Source organism: Phocoena phocoena, chromosome 17 (assembly GCF_963924675.1).
Source record: "Phocoena phocoena chromosome 17, mPhoPho1.1, whole genome shotgun sequence".
Lineage (NCBI taxonomy): Eukaryota > Metazoa > Chordata > Mammalia > Artiodactyla > Phocoenidae > Phocoena > Phocoena phocoena.
Genome location: NC_089235.1, coordinates 40,324,706 through 40,344,538, shown reverse-complemented (window position 1 = coordinate 40,344,538; position 19,833 = coordinate 40,324,706). Strand labels below are relative to the sequence as shown.

General features: G+C 40.5%; 1 non-coding gene across 1 annotated transcript; it reads left to right on the top strand.

Moving 5' to 3' along the window:
- Window positions 1–17,346: 17,346 nt before the first annotated feature.
- On the top strand, window positions 17,347–17,453 carry LOC136137376 (U6 spliceosomal RNA). Its single transcript, XR_010656716.1, has one exon. It is a non-coding gene; the product is annotated as a U6 spliceosomal RNA (small nuclear RNA).
- The last annotated feature ends 2,380 nt before the right edge of the window (window positions 17,454–19,833 follow it).

Below are 19,833 nucleotides of genomic sequence, written 5' to 3'. Positions count from 1 at the left end.
ATAGTGGTGATTTATTTTATCACTGCATCATCCTTCCAGGCAATTACATCACTTCTATTTTCTTCTTTTTGGTTAAATAATTCCTAAGAAAATAAAATAGTAAAATGCTTCAAGATATAGGAAAAACAAGATCACTCACTAAAATCCTATAATATACCTTAGATTTACACATGTCCAATGAACCCATATGGTAATAACAAGCTATGTTTTTTAATACATAAATTTCCTTTTTGTTTTGAAAATCTCTAAGAAATAACAAAATATCAATCACTACAAATAATTAGAACTGCTTAAAATATCAATAGAAACTCAAAATACAAAACTGAGACCAATAGGTTGTGATGATAGATATTAAAGGTTAAGAAATACTGATATCTAGATCCCTCCCTCCAGGATGTTCTGATTTTACTGGTCTGGCCTGGGTACTGGGACACTTTAAAGTTCCTCAGGTAATTCCACTGTGCAGCTAAGGTTTAGAACCATTTCCAATTACAATAAATAAGTGAAAAAAATAGAGACCAAATCCACTGAAATTTTGGTGAATTCATATTACACTTGTAGTGTTCCTAGCAGGTTGATACTATCTCTTCCCAAGGTTTCAAATCTTGTTTAATGGCCCAGTAATTTTGTACATTTCTTCTCACAAGATTGTTACATTACTTAAATTCAAGTATCTCCTATCTTTTGTTGATATTTTGAATCTAGTCTCTTTTCCACATTATATTTTCTAATTCATTACGACTACTGATAAGAAAACTACTAATATATCTGTTAGTTTCATCCCACATCCAGCCACTTCAGAGAACTCTACACATGCAACAGTTTTCCAACTGATTTCCTTCAGAGAACTCTACACATGCAACAGTTTTCCAACTGATTTCCTGTCTTCTTTTCCAACAAATGGTGTCTGGCAGCCTTAATTCATAGTTGAAAATGTAAGAACCACAGGAAAAGCATACCAAAAACAAAACAAAGAAACACTCTTAACTTTTATAAAGACAGCTTTATATACCAATTTTTAAAAATTAAACCATCCAAATTTCAAGTTATCTCCTTCACAACTGTAGACAAGAACTACATTTGCATCGTCCAAGTTCCACACTAGTCTTTTGGTAACATCTTGTTTCTAAAGTTAATATGTTCTTCAATGGAGTGTCTACCACCTGTTAAAAATGTAATACTAGAAGAGGCAAAAACTCTTTTTAAAAAAGAGTCAGAATGCTATTTACAATTGAGAAGAGAGCCCAACTGTCACAGAATACTATGGCCCAGTTCTTCTTACTGAAAACCAATACTTCTATCTCATCCCTGCAGGTGAGTTTAAAACAAAAAAATCACCTAATTAATTTCTTACACGTACCCAAGACATCTGATATCAGTGAGCTTCAGTATTCAACTCTGCATTATAATGGAAAAAACAATAAACTATGAACCAAAAGACCTGGATTCTAATCTCAGCTCTGGCACTAAATAAGAGATTTCATACAAGCTACCTAACTGCTCTACACACACACACACACACACACACACACACACACACACACACACACACACACACACACACACACACACACACACACACACACCAGCTACCACCTTGAATAAAATAATCTACAAAGCCCTTTCTTGTCTTTAAAATAATGAACTCTGATAGTAGATGGGCCCTGGTTTACTAAGACTAAAAATTAATTTTTAATCAAACTTTTGACTATGTCTTAATATCAATTGATTTTTAAAAATCTGTGTTACTGCTGAATTAAGACTAGAAACTGTAAAAGGAAAAGGAGAAAGAAACAGGAAAGTGGGGAAAGAAGAGATTTTTTTTTTTTTAAAGCAGCAAGAAACTATCAGAGGTACATCCTCCCTGGGCAAATGTGTAGGTATTAGAACAAACTACCCCTCTCTCCTAATGCACCTAGGTCAAATGAACAATTATTCTAAGCACCTACCATATGCAAAGGACAGAGCAGTTTTTACTTTCAAAAGTTCTATAATTTAGTAAGCATAATAATAATCAGGAAATTCTAAAGACTTTCAATAAAATACTAGAAGAATAACACAAAGAAGAAATACTTGAACATTTAGCAAATTAAGTTTGGAATTTTAGAAAATTTAAATATTCTATCAATAAGAATAGACAGTTTTTCCCTCCCCTTTCCACTAGCATTTCTGCCACTGTGGCAAACCAATTATACAGTATGTACTGCAGAAATCAGTAGTGATCAAGGAAACATTCATTTCTTAGATAAGAAAAAAGAAAGGAACAATCTTTTATATTAATTTTAAACTCATAAAGGTGGATTGATAAGAACTGAAACTTCTAAACTTTGAATCACATTTACAGAGAGCCATAGTAATTTGTTTTATATCTCTTGTAGGCACTAAATTTGCCTATTACTGAAAAGTAGACCCAAATGCACTATACTACAGGCTTAACCAAGAAAGGAAAAAGCATTTACTCAACACCTACACGTGCTAGGCACGTCCACATTTTTCTATTTCATTTAATAATCTCAATTTTGTTAAAATGGATAATCATATCCATTTTACAAAAGAGTAAATTAAGTCATGGACTAGTTAAGGAATTTTCCCAGTCGCACAGCCAGTTTTGTAAAAAATGCATGTTCTTTCCATTATACTTTGCTACCTTCAGAAATAAATATTCCAGAAATATTTCACTCATGTGGACCTTATTAGGTATTTGGAGAAAGCCACTGATGACACAAAAATCTTAAAACACATGGTAATAAGTAGAACGTATGCTGAAAATAATTCTTCAAACACTAAAAGGAAGTGAAAAGTAAAGTAATGACTAATTTAGGGTGTTAGTAAACGCAGTTTCACATAGGTTAGGCTTGATAGAGAAACTCACCATGGTATACAAAGAATGACTAAGCCACAGTTTTTTGTTTTTTTTTTTTTCCCCTGTACGCGGGCCTCTCACTGTTGTGGCCTCTCCCGTTGCGGAGCACAGGCTCCGGACGCGCAGGCTCAGCGGCCATGGCTCACGGGCCCAGCCGCTCCACGGCATGTGGGATCTTCCCCAGACCAGGGCACAAATCCGTGTCCCCTGCATCGGCAGGTGGACTCTCAACCACTGAGCCACCGGGGAAGCCCAAGATTTTTAAAAATTAATTTAGAAAACCAGAACAGTCACATTGGGAGTTTAAAAAAAAGGTCTTTAGAAAGAGAAAGAATACGAACCTCAAGCTTGAAACAAGTCCTCTAGTCCTCAGCATTTAAACCATGCCACACAAGGCAAGATTAATATTCTTTAACTACAGCTATGCACAGGGAACTCTCTATTAACAATCAAAGGTTCCCGGGCCAACGGAATTAATTCCAAAATCCTTAACCTGGTATTCAAAGCCCTTCAGTCAAGCCCCAGCCTGCCCAGTCTATCTTTTCAGTTTTACCTCTTTCTGTATGTTCTCTTTGTTATAGTCAAACCAGACTACTAGCTATTCCCAGGTTATGCTCTGAGCTTCCTCTCCTCTACCTGAGCTCAGTATGTCCTTCCCCACTTGCTGTTCTGAAATCTTACCAGTCAGTTCAGTAACCTCATAGGCACATATTGTTTACCTTTAAATCATCATACCATTTTACCTGTACCATTTATGGCACTTATATTCTATTACGTTGTTTTTTGTTTGGTTTTGGTTTTGGCTTTTTTTTTGGCTGCGTTGGGTCTTCGTTGCTGCACGTGGGCTTTTTCTAGTTGGAGGCTACCCTTCGTTGTGGTGCACAGCCTTCTCATTGCGGTGGCTTCTCTTGCTGTGGAGCACAGGCTCTAGGCGCGTGGGCTTCAGTAGTTGTGGCACGCAGGCTTCAGTAGTTGTGGCTCGTGGGCTCTAGAGTGCAGGCTCAGTAGCTGTGGCACATGGGCTTAGTTGCTCTGCGGCATGTGGGATCTTCCCGGACCACGGCTCGAACCTGTGTCCCCTGCATTGGCAGGCGGATTCTTAACCACTGTGCCACCAGGGAAGCCCTCTATTATGTTCTATAAAAACTTGTATACCTGCTTATTCCCAACAGATTTGGAGGTTCCTGAAAAAAAGATCATTTCCTACAACTTCGTATTCCCAACAGCACCTACAAAATTGCTTGCATGTACATGCCATCACTGTGCCCTGAGCAGTTAAATGTAGCAGCAGCTTCTTGACCTTGAGTTTTATGAAAATCAAAGACTTCATTTTTGACATCCATAGTACTAATTTTCACACAAAACAGGAACCACACCCTTCACTAGGCCCACAGATTTTAAATTTACAAGCAAATGTTCTCGTCTATTTAACTATAGTATCTAACTGTGAATTCTAAGTACTGAGCATAGCAGATCCTGTTTTTAAAATCTCAATCTCAAGATAATATATAAAAATGATTTCTTCTCTTACTGAAGAGCACAGCTGTTTAGTTAGCAAATAAAAAATGATGGTGTATGCGTATTTTCAACATCAACAATATTCAGATAAAAAACATCATCATTTCAAAAAGTATTTGTACAGGGGCAGCTGTACAGTGCTGACAGCTGTTAAATCATTGTATAATATTTGAAAAATAAAGCTGGTACCCATCATATCCCTAACAAATTTTCTTTAGTATTTTTCAAAGCAGTTACAATCTACTCACTACGTTCAAGACTTTATGCTTTGTGTTAAAGGGAAAACAAAAATGAACCAGACACTGGGAATTAAGACATGTTCCCACAAGGTTTTAATAAAAAGCACAATGAAATAAATACTATAATAAAAACGTTAAAGCGGTAAGGAAGACCGCAGCAGCTGAACACTTGAAACAGGTTCTGAAAAATACACTGAAAACAGGTTGTGAACTTCAAGAGGCAAAAGCATGATACGTAAAGGCATAAAGTTCTGCAAGTAAAAATGTGTTTTTAAAAAGTTACATGTACAGCTGCAGAAGAGGCTGGAGAAGAGATATTTAGTAGAAAAACGGGAGAAAAAAATAAGACAAGAGATCTTCTTGGTTCCTGAGAGTTCTTTTTGAAGCTCTGGGAAGGAGTGGCCTGATTTGATCTGGATTCTTCTAAGATAACTGTGGAAACAGTGAAAGATTTCAGGAGGAAGAGAATGAAAGGACCCAGCTGAAAAATTATTGCAAAAGTAAAAGGGAAAGTTGAGGAGAGTCTGAAGTTTGCAACAGGAAAAGAAAGAATCAGTAATGTTCAGGATTGCCATAACTAAACTAGATGTGGAAGAGTAAAACTGAAATTAAATCCCTGGGTTTTTAGTCTAAGCAATATGGAAGCTAGTAAAATCAATAATTTTCAATGAATTTCACGTAGCATTTACTGATTACTTACTCCATACAAAGATAGAAGTACTCAAAACTAACAATCTTTGTGAAGGAGGACAGCCATATACCCAAGTTTATACACACAAGTATATATAATTCATGTATTATACATTAGGGTTTGTTTCTATAGGAAAGAGGATAATGGAAGTAACTGATAAGGAAGGAAACACAAAACAAGAAAGTGTTTGGTACTCATATAGTATGCTATGAACTGAGGAATATGATTACCTCAATCTGTGCACTCAAAATCTAAAGGAGCAGAGGAGAAACAAACCAAAAACATAAAATTTTTTTTAACTAAAAAAATAAAAAGAGTGATGAAAATTTAGACCAAAGAGTGTAGTTGGGAGGTTAATTTTGACCAGGGGGAATATTTATGAACAACTCTTGAATGTCTAGAAATTCAAGCTGGGCCTTAGAGCAAAAGTAGTAGGTCAAACTATTTAGGGGAGAGGGAGAGAGAGAGGAGATGATGGTGTACAAATACAATATATTCCCTAGAGAGGAAATAATTGAGTCCAGGCTGAAGGAGGTAGGACGTGGAGAATGTATAGTGGTAAACTAGAAACCTGGCAAGATAGGGAAGAGCCAAAATGCAGAGGAAAGTAAGCATCACACTCAACAGTTTAGACTTCATTGTAGAGGCAATGGGAAGACCAAGGAAAATAGGAAATAGGAAAATATTAATAAGTCCACAGAAGCAGAACGCAGGATGAACTGGAGAGACTACCAAAGAAGCAAAACTGGAGGCAAAAAAAGCAGGAGCATATTACAGTAGTCTCTAAGTGAGAGGTAACAAAAGCCTAAGCCACAAATTTGACAGCAGAAATAAAAAGGGGAAGATGGAAGTAAGAGAGATTACTGAGGTAAGGCAGAAAGGATTTAGGAACCAACTGAATGGGTTTGAAAGTGAGTATAAGACGACTTCAAAGGTTTAAGCATAATCCATTGGGTAGATCAGATGCTAGTTTTGTTTCAGGAGGGGAAGAAATCAGTCTGGGGCATACTTATCTTGAAGTACCTTCAAGGTATACACAAGACAAACATCTGTCAGACAAACAGACACCCCAAGATGAGCAGGGAGCTCCAGGACAGAAAGAGATTTCAGAGTTATCTGTAAAGAGATGATCATTGATGCTGTGGAAGAGAGGAGAGGGCAGAGGACTAAACTTTGGGGAATGCCTAGTTTAGAAAGCAGGAAGAGAGAAAAGGGGAGACAAGAAAGCATAAAGCACCTTTTCAACACGCTTTCACATGTCTCGCAAGTCTCAGAGACTAAATGACCTCATTGTGCCAAAAGGTCACAATAAGCAGTGAAACGTGGGGAAAAAAATCAAGGACTGAAGGTAATGTACAGTAATATTTCAGAAAGCACTGCCCTTTGACCCTGGAATTTTTAATCACAGAAATTTATCCTGAGAAACAAACTCTTGGGGTTGCGGGGAAGGGAGGCTGTACTGTGAAGTTTTCCCTCTGGCATCAAGTCTAATAGTGACAGACAGAACTTAAATTTCTAGCCCTAGAGAGGAATGGCTAAATATAACATTAAAAAAAGCCAAATACCATAAAAGAAAACATTTTACCACATAAAAATTTTAAACTTCAACACTAAGAGGAAAAAAGCCTTAAAGTTAAAGAAAAAGTTGCACAATATGACAAAGGGTCAACATTTTTAATATATAAAGGGCTCCTGTAAATCAATGAGATAAAAGGAAAATATCCCAAAAGAAAAATGGGTAAGATACAAATGGCAATTTCCAAAGGAACAAATGAAAATGACCAGTAAATGGAAAAATGTTGGCTCTCAGTGCTAATCAAAGAAATAAAATTTAAATGATGTATTATTCACCTGTCTAAGATGTGGAAAAAATAAGTACTCATATTCTTGAAAGTATACACTGGAATACCCTTTCTAAATGCCATTTTTGGCAATACAATCACTTTAAAAAGTTTACACAACAATTCTACTTCCAAGAATATATGCAAAAAATAATTAGAGCAGTGTACAAAGTTGTTCACATGAAGACATTCACTGTAGCTTTGTCTATAATGTTGAAAAGTCAGAATCAATCTAAATGATCAACAACAGGACATTAGTGAAGCAAATTAGGGCATATCCATATAATGGATTTTTAGATAGCTTTTTGGAGAACACAGATTAATATTTAGTGTGGAAAATTGTTAAATATGGCAATTTATTAAATAAAAGCTTTTAAACAGCACATGCAATATAAAAAAAGTTTTTTTTAAAAGTCTGGAAAGACACCCACCAAAAATTTAGTACTGGTTATCTCTAAGTACTAGGGTGAAATATTTTGATATTGCCTAATTATTTTATATTGAACACATATTCTCTCATAGACAAAGAAAAAAGTTTTTAAATTAACAAAATGCAAAGAATGTTAAGAAAAATATAATAAACACAGTTACAGGTATAATTAATAAAAATATAACCAAAGAATACAAAAATCTTTTTTTTTCCCCAACCACTGTTTAAATGAAACAAGTATAAAGAATTAAGGATAGTTCCGCTTATGGAAATGGAAAGGAAAAAGGGATTTAAAAAGTTGATGGAAAAAAGAAAACAGAAAATTCACATCATAAAATCCATAGAAGGAAGCAAGGTCATCTGTTAAGAGTCAAGCATTTCAAGATTGGGGTTAGCAACCTAAGAGTGAAAAGGCAACAGAGAAAATGAGTCAACTTTGGGATAAGAAAGGATTAGAAAGGAACTAGTACACAGGCAGCTGGAAAACAAATATTTAACAGTCACCATAGATGTGACTTTTTTCAGGAGTGCTACGCAGGGACAAAAGTAGAAAAAGTAAAAGGTGATATTTACAAGTTGAGAACTGACCAGTTATATACAGCAAAGGTGGAGGAGAGGAGGACTATGTGGTACTAATAGGTTCACAGTATATGAACTATAGAGTTCAGGACTGGAAAAAAATGAGAAAACTAACAGCATAGGAGGGACTACAGGTGACGATGAGAACAAAAAGCTGGTTCATAGTTATGATGGAAAACAGGCCCTTGAATCACCTCTGGTCACAGATTAAGACCTGAGGTCTAAATGATGATAAGGTTAAATAACACAGGCATCCATGTAGGTCGTTAATGCAGAGTGGAGACAGTTGCCACCGGGCTTAGTGAACTGGAGTTCCAAATGTGGCCTTTCTGTTCTGAAATGAAGGTAACTTATTTTAACTTCTGCGCACGTCACTTTCCTCTAATGCAAATTCATTCTTTCTAACCTGAAGGGAATTTGGCTGGCACTTAACCTCTCCCTGCACTTTATTCAACAACAAAATGAAGAGAATAAGGAGATGGGAGGTTGAATTAATGGTTCTCAACCCTGACTGCACATTAAAACAAACAAAAAACTGGCAAAGCTACCTATGCTTTGACTCCAAACGCAGTAACTGTGATTGATTTGCTCAAGGGTGGGGCTCAGAAGCTCCTCAAGGAATTCTGATGTGCACCAAAGTTGAGAACTGAAGTATGTATTTCTAAAGGTTGCTTCCCTTTTAAAATTCTATAATTAACTGCCGCTCTGCTCATTTGCTAATTAACTTACTGAATATCCTGCACCACGAACTTCCACAAACATCGTAGTAAATCTCCACAACACTGTTAGGCAAATACTTCTGTGTCCATTTCACAAGTGAGTCCAGTGAATCTTAAAGAAGCGAAGTGACTTGTTCAAGAGTCACAAGCTAGAATGGAGCAGACCTAGAATTCAGGTTTGGTTTGCTTTGGTTCCAATCCACCCTACATACAACTTGCTTTCTCTAGCACTCACAGCAACTACTTGAATGCCTTCTATATTCTCTCCCAGGACCTCCCAAACTGAGCACAGTTTGTGGTTTACAGAGTTTTTGAAGAGAAAGTTATGGGGGCAGGGAATTAACCCCAAATTCTACAGTAATTTCATTACAGAACGCCACCTAGTTTAAGTTTTGCAACTTAGAACAGCACTGTGAGAGTATGTCTACAAAGTCTATTTTATTAAGCCAGCATACACCTTGCTATTAAGCATGCAGCTTGTGGTACAAAGCTGGTTCTCAAAGATAAACTTATCAATAGAAAAGCAATTGTTGTATGTTTTCCAATAAGCAAGGCATTCTAAAACAAAATTCTAAGACAATTCTAGCAAAACAATAATTGGTAGAGAAATGAGAGTTGCTCTATCAAAGAGCTTAAATGTATAAATATAACCTTCAAAATTTTCAGGCATTACCTCTACTTCCATTCAGTGCAAATACTAAATACAGCTGCACTTTAAAAGTATGATTATTATCCTTTTGTTAACCCACAGCTGCTGCTTTTTTGTTGATTATACTTCAGTCCATTATCTACTTGGAAATTTCATAACATTCAAGTTCTGTATCCCCAGTCCAAAATTAATTGAGTTACCAAGGTAAATCCCCCCTCCCAAAAACAATTAGAGAAGATTTAACTACTTATGCCCATGGAAAGTACAATTTAACAAGAAATTCATGAAGTATATTTACAAGAAACGTATGTGTATTCATCCATTCAAACCCTTCCTGAACATCTGCTATATTCTTGGGACGCTGGGGATGAAGAGGCAAGTTAGACCTCATGTAATGCCTGCTGTCAAGGAGGTGCCATGACAGATAAATGTTACATTTACTGAGATGCAATAGGATAGATAAGTGAATTATTCTCGGGGAGAAAGGGGGGGTGGGATAAGGAGAACAGGGCAAAAAAGCTTCAAAGAGTATATGCTCAAGTGAGTATTTTTAAGGGAAAAATTTCCTTGTAAATCAGGAAATTTCCTAGGAAATACTCTAGGAAATATATATGCTGAGGAACTAAATTAAAATCAGGAAGAGCAGCTAAGACAGAGGAACCAAGGTGGACACAGACTGCACCACAGGAATGAGTTATGTACCCTGCAAAGTTATGCTATTAAAAAAAATGAGAAGGCTTCAGTCATAAGACCTCAGTTAAATACCAGCTTGGCTGCTAGATTTGTGAAGTTAGTTAAATCACCTCATTCTCGGTAACTCTTACATCCAGAAAAATAAATATGTATAATGGCAATTACCTGACAATGAAGCAAAACAAAAAGAAAACCCTAAGAAAATTAGCAATCAAATCTGAGAAGCTATATTTTTACCTACAGTTCAAGAAGAGAAATTCTCCAAGACATGTTGAAGGGTTTATCTTATTTGTGGTTAAGAGTGCCTTCAGTACTATTAACAGAATTTGGAAGCTCAGATGCCTTTATTAAAACTAGTAATTTACATTCATTTACTAGGGTGATTCATGCTGAATCTTTTTTGATGCCTTCCTTGGTCAGTACACCAGGTTTTATTTTTTGAGGCGATTACATGTGCTTTCCAAATAAGTAACTTAATACCATTCACCTCCAACGCTGTGAGGACCCGAAACGATTTAAAATAGAAGCCTTCGTTAATACTGAATTAACCTCAGGACCCCATGAGCTACCAGAGTACAGAAAAACGTAAATGCTCAAAACAAGGTAGGCATGCACCTTTAAGGAACTAAAGTGAAGGAAAAAACTTCGCAATGTCAAGATCACTTCACCTTATTCCTAAGCGAACAACACATGCCTTTAAGTCTCTCAGTGAACGTTCGTGTCTGTCTTTACTGAATTTTTTCCAGTAACGTACTAAAACACAACAAAGAAGGTATTTATCAGCTTACATACTTTGTGAGTCTATGAATTACACAGAAGGGCTTGGTTATCTGTAACCTTAATACCACCCATTATTCCCACCGCACACTCACAAGTTACTGCTACAATGTACTAAGAGCGCGCAGGGGTATTCAAGACACATGAACAGCAAGCTCTCGGCCTTCAATAAAAATTTTAAAGGAAAACTAAATTCGTCAAAAGACCATACGACTTTAAAAGACTCCAAATAAGTAAGGCGTTAGAGCCAGCGCTTCTATCAGAGCAAATTCTGCGGTGCCATTTTTTGCCCGAAATCACATAAAAATGTTGTTCAAGTTACAACATCCCTGATGCCCAGACCCTGCAAACTTTTTGGATAGAAAGATGTTGGCACCCTAAGACGCCGGTGGCCACGACTGGACCCCAGTCCTCACGCCTCACTTCTCGCCCGACCTCGGGGCCCCCTTCGCGCGTCTGCCCGGCCCCCTCCCCGCGGCCCCATGGACTGGACGAGCACCGGCGCGGCCCTGCGGGCTGCCCTCAAGCCCGGCGGGCGGGCGCGGCTCCCCCAGCGCGAGGGGAGCGGCCCGGGAGCGCCCCGTTTCTCACAGACCCCAACATGGCGTCGGTCGCCGCCGCCCGAGACGACGACACCTCCCCGCGCCGCCGACGGCCCGGGGACCGCGGTGGGAAGCGCCCAGAAAGTTTCGCTTCTCCTCTCCCGGCCCGCCAGGGGCCGCCGGACAACCAACCCCGGCTTCACCTACCCGGCCGGGCGCAGAAGGCGGCTGCAGAGAAGGTCCGACTCCTCCTTGTCCCGGGCGCCGGGCGCAGACTCTGCTTGCTCCCCCGCCCGAGCCTCCCAGGGTGTACAGCCAGCGGCCCCGCGCAGCCGGCGCGATCCGGACTCAGGTGACCCTCCCGCCCCTCCAGACGAAACCCACAACGGCCGCCGGAGCTGGCCTCTCCCCTGCGCGCGCACGGGCGCGCCGCCACCCACACGCCAGGCGCGAGCGCGCGCACGAGCACACCCACACCGCTCGCTCTCCGCCCTTTCTCGCCTGTTCCCTCGCCCCGCCCGGGCGGCCCCGCGCGACGTGCTCGAGGGGGCGGGGCCACCGCGGAGGCCACACCTACCTGGTCAGCCGGGGCGTGGGGTTGGTTCTTCCGTGCCGAGTGGGGTAGTGGGTCCTGGAGCTGATTGAGTGCACGTGGGACGTCTTACCTGGGTTGCCTCGCGCGGGCAATCCCTTAGAAAGGATTGTTCATCTCACCAAGAAGGTCTTAGAGAAGCTGGAAGAATGGAAGGAAAGCTGGGCCCCCTCTCCCCCCACCACCGAACGGGCCTCCGCGGGGAATTCAAGAACGTCCCGCAGCCGGGAATTAAAAGCTTTGGATTTAAAGCGTCGGGGCAGACGTTAGTTTGCTACTCCCACTTAGCACGGCGTTCCTTCCCCGTCACATCTTCCACTTGCTTTCCCTAAAAACCCTACCACTTGAAACAGGGAGCTGCGGCTGCAACACATACCCCACGTACTCTGCACAGCCTTTTAAGTGATGTCTTTATTCCCGGACTTAGAACCCCGGTCTTTCCAAAACTTTTCTCTGACGCCGCAAGCCTCATCTACCTACTTCACACACCTGGAAACAGTAATGATAGTATATAAGGTTAAACCTGCCCTTCTTCATTTACACCACAGCTAAGCGCGCTGGTGGGTACGTGGAGAGATATTAAAGATGCCTAAAGTAGACAAGGAATGGTGGGGGGAGGGGACAGCATATTCGCTTCAAGCAAAAAGTGTATAGGCGGAAATTAGATTTGGGTAAATTTTCTTTCCTATTGATCTATTATTTCAAGATTTTGAAATAATACCTTTTTTTTTTTTTTAACCTTTGATTGTTCCTGAATTAGAGCCGCCAGCACCCACCTAGGGAACATAAGCAGATCTTGGTTCCAACCAACCTTCTTTTGGTCTGGGATTCTACCCCCACCAGGTCTGCAGCCTCCCATCTTCCCCTGGTCAATATCTCAGAAACAAACAAATGGTTTTTAAAAATTAGTAACTAGAACAAAACTGGCAAGGATGATTTTTTTTAAATAGGAAAACAAAATCACCGTCACAGAAATCTTTACATGTGTTAGCTATAGTTGTCTCTGTAGACAAGTACAAACGTCCCCAGGACTCTCATCTCAATCGTCTCCCAACTTCATTTAGCCTCATCCACCTCTCCGTACAGAACAGCAACTGTCAGTGGAAGAAAGGATGGCCTTGATCATCTCCAAAATCCCTTTAAAGTGTGAGATTAGGAATTGCTATGCCTGACTGGTTGTCAAAGGTCTAGTCTGGAGCAATAGTCACCAAATATTTTTCATCACCCACCTATCAGTAAAAATGTTTGGCCTCTCCCACCTCCCAGTATACATATTTAGCTTATCCTAAAAGGCATGGACTTAGAAGCCAAAATGACTACTCAAATTTTTGCTTTGCTGCCAGCTACCTGTGTCCTTGGCCACATCCAAATTTTGCCTTAGTTTCTTCATTTGTAAAATGAGGATAATTAAAGTATCTACCCCACAGTGTCATTATGAAGATTAAATGAGTTAATATTTGTAAAGCATAGTGCCTGGTAGATGGTAAGGGCTATATAAGTGTTAAATACATATATAATTAATTATGTATAAAATAATATATGTAACATATGTGTGCATATATGTATATACACACATGTCTATTATAATGTTGATGTAAAACAAATAGATTGCCAGTTATTTCTCCAGTAAAAATAATTGCAGTTCAGGGTATGCTACCATGGCAAGGCACCTGCAAGTCTCCCCGCCCACACACACCCCCAGTAAGGAGAGAACTCTTTTAATGAGGGGAAAAGGAACTTCGGAGGGCTAGAGTAAACAAAGAGTCCATTGGAGGAATTGAGAGTTCCAAGTACAGGGGCTTTTCATTGGTAGAGTTGTGACAACCTCTCATTGGCTGAGCTCTTGCCAGGCAAGAAGAGGAAATCTTTCTTCCTTTTGGTCTCTGCTACTGTCATAGGGCTTAAGAGCTCCCTCTTCTGGTCTCCTGACTCTATATTAATTGAGGTTTCTGTTTATTAATTTTTATGATATGCCTAATATGTTAGGTACATTAAAAACATATTCACAAAATATCAGAAATAATGATTTAAAACATACATGTGTATGTGTGTGTCTGTATGTTTTCTTTCTGTACTCTGCATATTCTGTACCCTCCTTGGTCTGTGTGCACCCCAACTTAGAGCCTATTGACAAACACAGTATTGACGAATACAGTAGCCATTAGCCACATGTAGTTACATAAATTAAAATTTTAGTTCCTCAGTCATACCAACCACATTTCAAGTTCTTAAAGGTCACATGACTAATGAACAGTTCAGATATAAAATATTTCCATCACTGCAGCAAGTTCTACTGCGTAACACTGACAAAGCTGAAAAAAACAAGGGACTCAGGCAGTAGGATCAACTCCTGACTCAAACCTGTAATTGTGGTACCATGTTCAAATCAAGTGATAAGATCTCTCTCTGAGCCTCACCTCTCTACAAAGTGAAAATAAAAATAGGAACTACCTCATGGATTGCTGAACAGAGGAAATGAGATAAGGTGTGTAAAGGCTTTGGCAGACTGCCTAAAACATAGGGGAACTTGAAAATGTTAGTAAAATTTGAGTTTAACCCAATTCTATCCATATAAGCCTGAAAGGCAAAGATCTTGTTATTGTCCTTGACTCTAGTGAGTAAGTTTTTCAAGGATATGTATTTTGGAAAAGACAAGAGTTTGGTTAACTTTTAGTTGAAAACAGAGCATTCGGAGAAAGATGGCAAATACCTGGATTTCAGTTACTGCTTGATTTCTTTGTCCTCCTCACCCACAACCCACGGACAGACCCTGGTCTTCTCCCAGTTGCGCCCATCTCAGCGAAATGGCCCTGCCATCCACAAACCCGATGAGCCATCACTACCTCATCCTCTTTCCCATCTTCTTTATCCAATCCCTTTGCCTCCAAAATATTGTAGGGTCTACCTCCAGAACACTTCATCTGATCTCTTCACTTCTTGTGTCCGCTCCACACAGGGGCAATAAAGGCTTGTGTCACTCCCCACTGAGGCTGCCATATACAGTGGTACAGGTTGTAGTAGAACAACCTTATGGAAGAGTGCCTCTCACAGTGAAGCATTGTAAACTTTACATTTATCACAGATATTCTTTGGCAGGTGTCAGTGAAGTGCCTTGTTGTAATAAAAGTATTTTACAACAATTTTCCAACAAGATGGAAATGCCTTGAGGAGTGGATACCTTTTTCTAATTTGCCCAAAGGTGCCATATGGGGTAGTAACATTTCTACTTCACTTAGAACAAAATGGCAGCTCATCACGAGGTCCTTTAAGGCCTAGCAGAACCCAGCTTCTGTCATCCTCTCCACCTGAAGATGATGCCACAGTCCACCAAATTCCAGTGACGGTGACCTTCTGTCATTTTGAAAATATATCATGATCTTTTCCACTGTTGGAGGCCCACTGCCCAGGCTACTTGTCTATCTAGACAGCCCCAAGCCCAGCCCGCCCTGCCCTTCGCATAGCTGTGGCTCCTCGATGTGTCAGGCCTCTGTGCCCTGAGAGAGTGCCGTTATTCTCCGTCACAGCCCTGTGTGTTTCCCTCTCAGGACTCAGAGGTCTGTCTGGACACTGTAAACTCCATGAAGGCAGGGAGCTCATTGTCTTGTTCTCCTTTCTATCCCCAGATCCTAAAAGGACAGGAGGTTGTCCCAGCTTGTCAGTGGTCAGTCAGCTCAGCGTTATTGCCACCCCTTTCTACATTCGCCTCTGCAGATGGGGAGGAAGCCTAGAACTCTATTTTCCAGAGAACTTTTCCCTGAATGGTCCCAGGTTAAATTCTGCCAATGGAAACACATATGTGAGATCTGAAAGGCAGAAAAGGAGAAATCATTTCTCTCCAGTACACCTTCAGGCAGCTCAGACGACAGGGAGCTGTTTTCCTAGACTTCTGAGAAAACATCAGACAAACCTGAAAAAAATGACATTCTATTTTTAAAAGGGTGTGTGTGGGGGGGGCTGAATTCTGAAAAAGGGCAGTGGAAACGTTCCAGATTAAAAGAGGCAAACGAGACATAACACCTAAATGCAATACATCCCGCCCTCTAGATCCGCAGATGCAGAATCTGAGGATAGAGGGGGTCTGACAGATGCAGAATCTGAGGATAAAGGGGGTCTGACAGTACTATGCCATTTTATACAAGGGACTTGAGCACCTGCGGATTTTGGTATTCGTGGGCAGAAAGGTGGGGGAGGCGGACGTGGGGGAGGGAGGGCTTTCTGAAACCAATCCCCCCTGCGGATACAGAGGGATGACTGTAACTGACCCTATACTGGGTCCTGTACTAAAAGGGGAAAGTGCTGCAAAGGATATTACTGGGTCAATTGACAGAATTGGAATGTGAACAGAAAATTAGATGAACGTGTTGTATCAAAGTTAAATTTATTGTTCTGGTTATATAAGAGAATATCCCCATTTCTAGAACATATACACTGAAGTACTTAGGGGTAAAGGACCATGATGTATATAATTTATCCTCAAATGATTCAGAAACATTTTTAATATATAACATATAATGTAAATATTAAATATGAAAGAGAGAAACCACCTCTATAAATGATAAAGCAAACGGGGTGAAACGTTAGTAGGCGAATTTGTATAAAGAGTATATGAATATACAGGTACTATTTCTATTCTTGCAAAATGTAAGTGTGAAGTTATTTCCCCCCTCAAAAAAAGTTAAAATATATATATATAATGAAGCATTAAATAAACTATAGTGAATAATGCAAGACAAACTAGGATAGTTGTCTTAAGTATCCAGTCTCAAAATAGGCCCAGCCTGATAGCTACAATTAAAGAACAATACATTTGCTGTTTTTTTCTAATTCTTCTGTGAACAAAAAGTGAATTTACTCTTCTTGCAGAAGACAAATGCTCCCTGGCTATGGGAAAATAACCTATCATACACAGGGTGTCATTCTAAACATTTAAATATGGGACATTTGTGGCTTTGCTGGCCACTGTGTCCTACGAACTAGATTGGGACAATATATTTCCTGCAGATACTGGATGAAATGGGAATAGATATTATATTCCTTATAAAAATTCATCATGTAAAGAGAATAATCCAAATTATAACCACATCCCCAAATTGCAGCATTGCACACTTTTCACTTTGAAGAAGGAAGTCCCCAGTACCCATGGAAATACAATGCTATGTTGTTTTAACAGAGAGCCTTATAGTCAGCTTCTAGACCATTTAGAAAAGTTTCCAGTGCTTGCTTGGGCAGCACATATACTAAAATTAGAAAGATACAGAGAAGATTAGTATGGCCCCTGCACAAGGATGACATGCAAATTCATGAAGTGTTCCATATTTAAAAAAAAAGAAAGAAAAGATGGTGTACTAGGAGGATGCAGAATTCATGTCTCCTCACAACTAGGGCACCTACCAGGCACCGGTGGGGGACCACAGACACCTAAGGAGACGGGAGGAACCCCTAGCAACTGGGACGTGGGGCGTGGCGGGGAGTGCAGGGGGAGGAGAAGTGGAGGCGGGACTGGACTGGTGCCTCTGAGGCGCGGCTGGGGGAGGGGAAGGGATCCCACGCCAGAAGGGGGAAATTGGGGAACCACTGGGAGGGCAGAGGATCAAAAGGGAGTGTGGCCAGGTTTCCCCCGCCCACTTGGACCACCAGGAACCTGCTGAGATCCTCTCCCCACTGATGAGGTCCAGCTGTGCGGGTCCTGAGGGAGTGGGAGGGAGGGAAGGGGGAGCAAAAGTAAAGGTCGGACCTCCTGGACTGGTACCCCTGAGGGGTGGCTGGGGGAGGGGAGGAGTTCCTATAGCCAGTGGGACCCACCCATGGTTAGGGGTCCAGCGGCGACCGGGGAGACCCTAGGGGAGTCAGTGTTGGGGGGGGTGGCGTGAAGGAACCGAAGGGAACGGGCCAGTGCCTTCCCTGTCCACTTAGACACCTGGGAGCCTGTTGGGCTCCCAGGACTAATCCTCTGCCCTCAAAGCCTCCCTCCTGCCCTGCAGAGCCCAAGCCCCACCCCTACACCCCCACCCAGGGCCCCACCTCTACACTCTGAGACCCCCTCCAATGAGCTGAGCCTAAACCGAACCCAAACACCCTCATTCAGGGCCCTACCTCCTAACTCGGGAACTCCACACTCCAGAGGGCCTCCTTTCCACGTGCTGCCACTCCCCTTCCATGCAGGTCCTAAGCAGAGGCCCCGCCCCACGTTTGAACGTTGGCCCCCCACCCGCGTAGGTCCCTACCCACCCTAAACCCCACCCCTGCCTAAGTCCCGGTCGTCGTCATCCCCCCCTCCCCCCGCGTCTAAACTCTGCCCCCATACCCAAGGCCTTTTTTTTTTTTCCTTTTCTTTTTTTCCTCTTTTAGATTGGGATTCTGTTTTATCTTGTTGATTCATTGTTGTTGATTCTTTTGTATTTTTCCTAATAAATCTTTTATTTTTCTAACTTTATTTTATACTTTGTTAGTGATCTCTCCTTTTGGCTTGTTACCCCCCCCTTTTTTTTCTCTTTTCTGTTGTGGTTTTATTTTACCTTGTTTCAATTATAGTTTTATTTTTACTAATATATTTTTAATCTTTCTAATTTTATTTTATTTTTTATTCTTTGATATTGTACTGCTCTTTTTTCTTTCTTTCTTCCTTTTTTTTTTTTTTTTTTTTTTTTAACTGCACCATGAAGCTTGTGGTATCTTGGTTCCCAAGCTCCTGTGGTGGGAGCTCTGAGTCCAAACCTCTGGACTAACAGAGAACCTCAGACCCCAGGGAATATCAATCTGAGTGAGGCCTCCTGGAGGTCCTGATATCAGCACCAAGACCCAGCTCTATCCAACTGCCTGCAAACTCCAGTGCTGGATGTCTCAGGCCAAACAACCAGTAAGATAAGAATACACCACCACCCATCAAAAAAAAAAGGAAACTACCAAAAAAAATTTTACAGACGAAGGAGCAAGGTAAAAACCAACAAGACCAAATAAATGAAGACAAAATAGGCAGTCTACCTGAAAAAGAATTCAGAGTAATGATAGTAAAGATGATCCAAAATATCGTAAATATGATGGAGAAAATAGAAGAAACATTTAACAAGGATCTACAAGAACTAAAGAGCAAACAAACAGTGATGAACAACACAATTAATGGAATTAAAAATACTCTACAAGGAGTCAATAACAGAATAACTGAGGCAGAAGAACGGGTAAGTGAGCTGGAAGATAAAATGGTGGAAATAACTGTCAGGGAGCAGAATAAAGAAAAAAGAATGAAAAGAATTGAGGACAGCCTCAGAGACCTCTGGGACAACATTAAATGCACCAACATTCGAATTATAGGGGTCCCAGAAGAAGAAGAGAAAAAGAAAGGGTCTGACAAAATATTTGAAGAGATTATAATAAAACTTCCCTAACATGGGAAAGGAAATAATCAAGTCCAGGAAGCACAGAGAGTACAATACAGGATAAACCCAAAGAGAAACACACCGAGACACATATTAATCAAACTATCAAAAATTAAATACAAACAAAAACTATTAAAAGCAGCAAGGGAAAAGCAACAAATAACATATAAGGGACTCCCCATAAGGTTAACAGCTGATTTTTCAACAAAACTCTGCAAGCCAGAAGGGAGTGGCAGGACATATTTAAAGTGATGAAAGGGAAAAACCTACAACCAAGATTACTCTACCCAGCAAGGATCTCATTCAGATTCGATGGAAGAAATTAAA